Below are 4,302 nucleotides of genomic sequence, written 5' to 3'. Positions count from 1 at the left end.
AGGACTTCAACATATGAATTTTGAGGATACATAATTCAATCTATAACACATTATTAAATTAGTAAAATTGAGAACTACTAAACACTGACTGAATGCATGTGTCAACAATTGATACATTAAGAAGGAAGATCTGATAAATTACCAATGCCTTATTATATTTCGAATACCAAACTTAAGTGTTATTAATCATTGCTAAATGTAACTCTAGTCTAAACTAAGTCTAAAAAACGAATTTACTTTCAAGTATTTCTATGCAATTAAAGCCCTGAAGGGAATATTTAGTACATCCTCTGAGTTTTAATTCCAGATTATTTTAGTAGGATTTGTCAATAAAAAACTTTTACAAGTCCTTCCCCTCACCCCCTTTTCTCTGTTAGGGAAATTCTTTAATTTTCTGTATGAGTATTGAGAAGAATTTAAGTGCCTTTTTAGTACATATTTTTTTCTTTGTGAACTTCCTGGTCAGACTACCTCTTTTCCCTCTGGTTAAGTAACTTTTATATAAGAAAAATATTAATTTCAACTACTTCTGTGTCTATTGTAGTCTGAAAAAATAAAGATCACACAGCCCTCTTTAGTCTCCATTTGGATCTATTCTCCAGTCAAAGGATTCTCCGGCAGTTTGCCCAGTTCTCTTTTACTTTCCTTCTCCACTGCTTCAGACACATGGGAGCAATAGTTTTCATTCTGAGTGTTGTATTTCAGGCAACCTGCCACTTATAAATGAAATAGCTAGAACAGTTACATTTTAAAGAAATAGTTTCTTAATATTTTCTAAAATGTCTTAAATTCTATCTCAATAGAACTATTTTTAAACATAAATGTAAACTTTGCCACTGAAAATACAATGACGATTTTAGTCAAGGTTAGATAAACAAGACTTCCTGAAAAAGGGAGCAAATATACATATTTTCATAATGACAAAACACTCAAAGTTACCTACAAGGACAGACACCCACAATTATTTTGAAAAATATAATCTATTCTAAAATTGAAGAATAGTTATACCTCACTCCATAATTTTGATATACTAATTTATTATGTATGTGTGTGTGCACACAATGAGATATAGAGAAAAGAGGTGTCAGCAATGTGAATACCACCTTTACACTTTTTACTCAGTTGCACTGATATAGCACTTAGCTTGAAAAATTGTTAAAAGACTTCTATTATTATCTATACTTATGATAAGGGTGGACATACGGCTGGCCATTTGGAAGGTGTGCTCCCAAAACTCATCTTGGTAGAGGTAAGTTTAGAAGATAAAAAGTAAATATATGCATTATAATTTATTTCATATCCAAAAACAGTTGTGCAAGAAGATGAAGGAAGATGTCCTTAGCCACAGACAGGTCAGGACTTCTTTTGCGACTGTGGATCGACAGAACTGTATGTAAAATGATGAACTACATCACCAAACAGCAAGTTGTTTTTCTCTAGCCCATTTTTTTTTTAAATTAAGTTTGTTGAGGTAACATTGGTTAATACAATTATATAATTTTCAGGTGTACATTATAATTTGACATTTGTATATTCTTTTGTGTGTTTACCACTCAAAGTTCAGTTTCCTTCAGCTACCATATATTTGACCTCCTATACCCCATCTACTTCCCCACTCCTCCCTTACCCGCTACCCTCTGTAACCACTAGTCTGTAATCCATGTCCATGAGTCTCTGTTTGTTTGTCCTGTTCATTTGTTGCTTTTATCTAGCCCAATTTTTAAAGACATTTTATTGTTTGTTCTGATAAGGGTCACTAATCTTTAGTGATCCTTATCTGATCACAATAAAATACTTTCAGTTAAGCACATTCAGAGAAAAAGCCACCAGAAATCACATCCACATTGTGACTATCACTGCCACCATGACTAAATAAAGAATATGTCATCAAAATATATATATTTTCTGATGGTAAAGGAAAGATCCAGAAGTATCTCAGATGAACAAATTGAAGGGATCAATTCTGCATAGAGGAGTTTAGCTGAGTCTGCTGAATGCAGTGAGTTCTAGATTCTGAAAACAATACAAAGACAATAGAAATAGTCTTGAACAACTCTAGAGGTAAATCATGGGAAAGCCCTGTGTTTCATATTTCTAGGTCTTATCCTAATCTAGTAATGAAATTGTATTTGAATATAAGAATCTTCATCTTCATAAGTTTTTATTTTTGATAAGTTGGTTTTAGTCAAATTATTATAGCCTTGGCACCTTTTGGGAGTAGTGTTTTAAATTTGTTGTTTGCCACTCACTGTGGGTAACAAAATAAATTTAGTTAGTAATCACTGTATGCATAAATATACATTTAAGGAGTATGTGTGTGTATGTGTAATGTCATGATGTAAAAAGTTTTTTAATGTGCCACAGTTAAAATGTTTAAAAACCACTGTACTACACATTTTGTAAAAGGATAAGTATCAGATCTTATCCTGAGCCCATAATCAAAATCCCGCATTTAATCAAAGATAGTATACAATTTCTGAACCTTTAGAAAATAACCAATTTAAGCTTAAATGTATAAGCATTCAATGAGAAATCTTTCTTTGGGGCCAAAGTAGAAAAAAATAAGCACTTGTCAACAGCCATATTTTTTTTATTTCTCATTCCAGAAAGCCATTCACATACTGGCCATATCTTTTAGAAGTACGTGTGGCTATGATCAATGGTCTAGACAGAAATTCCCCTGGAAATCAACTTTACTAATAAGGAATTGTTAAATTAACTGATTGCTCCCGAGACGTTGTAGGATCACCCAATTTTCAAAATATCACCTAAAGGGATACCACACTTTGGCCACTGTCTCCCAGAGTCAGTTCCTACTTTTGTTACCAAAAGCAGGAGATTCTTTTGAGAGAAACATATGTCCTTGAGTTTTTGGGTCCCAAAAACCAGTCATTTCTTATTATCATACTTTCTTATATATTTTAAAATAATGTTAACATTAGATAATAGCACAAGATTACTGAAAAAATTCTGGATAATTTAAAAGATATATTATCTTATTTCAAATTTGTTCAGTTAGTAAATAATATATTTGGTATTCTTAAATTATTTCCTTTTCCACAATCAGTGGAATCAAATGTTTAAAAGAAGGCCTTTGTGCACATGTATACTTATAGGGATCCATGATAATATTACTATCATTGAAAGATAAATAAACAGAAAAATAAAGGAAATACTGAAAACAGCTCATGTTTTTGGGAGAGCTTCTGAATAAGATAGATAAAAACTGCTGAAAGATACAAAGATATTAAAAAAAACATTTAATTTAAGTTAAAAACTTAAAATTACAATTGCATCAGTTTAAAAAGAAAAATCCATGGCTTATAAAATAGAAAGTAGGAAGATACTGAGAAAGCAGAATGAAATGAAAATCTATATGATAAATGCCAAAGATAGACATTAAGGGAAAAGCAAAATCACTTCAAAGAATTTAAAAATAAATTAAAACATCTAAAAAACATAATTAGCACTTTTTAAAAAATCCAGAACATGGTAATAAGCTGTAAGAGTCACAAAGAGATACTAAGATAGATATAGTAAAGGAAGAGACTACCATGGGGAGCAAATGAAACATAAGATCATTCATAAGTGATATTTACTAAAAGAGTTTGCATATGCAATTTGAAACTTTGATGTCTTACTCAGTCCCATAAAATGTATTAACTAAAAGCAATGCATGACCTAAAACATAAACAACAACAAAAAGTAAACTATTTTTTAGGTCTATTTTCTTCAATATTTGATTTCAGAAAAAAGAAAACAGAATAGTGAACCCTCAGATTTTCTAAACTCACAAAGTTTAGAAATATTTATAATGGCAAATAAAATAATAACTAAAATAAACAGTTGAGAATTCTGAAAGTTTGTCATGCCTTCATAAGGGAAAATATGTCACAATTAAAAAACTGTATCAGAATAAAGTCACAATTAGGGAACATATGAAGGATGTTTCTTTATCACTTTAGAGCAGGAATATGGGAAGGAAGAAATAAAAAGGTGCAGAAAATCCATGCTTGAGCAAGTGCAGGTATACCTCAGAGTTGTGGGTTTGATTCTCAACCACCACACAAAGCTAATGTCACAATAAAGCAGGTCAAATGAATTTTTCATTTACTAGTGCATATAAAAATTATGTTTATATTATACTGTAGTCTATTAAGTGTGCACTGACATTGTTTAAAAAACATTGTGCATACCTTATTAAAAATACTCTATTGCTAAAAAATGCTAACCATCATTTGAGCCTTTAGTGAGTCATAATCTTTTTGTTGATGGAGGGTCTTGCCTTGATGTTGATGGCTG

Source organism: Pteropus vampyrus, unplaced genomic scaffold (genome assembly GCF_000151845.1).
Source record: "Pteropus vampyrus isolate Shadow unplaced genomic scaffold, Pvam_2.0 Scaffold12, whole genome shotgun sequence".
In the NCBI taxonomy this organism is placed as follows: Eukaryota; Metazoa; Chordata; class Mammalia; order Chiroptera; family Pteropodidae; genus Pteropus; species Pteropus vampyrus.
The sequence above is the reverse complement of the archived record's forward strand: the minus strand, read 5'-3'. Positions refer to the sequence as shown.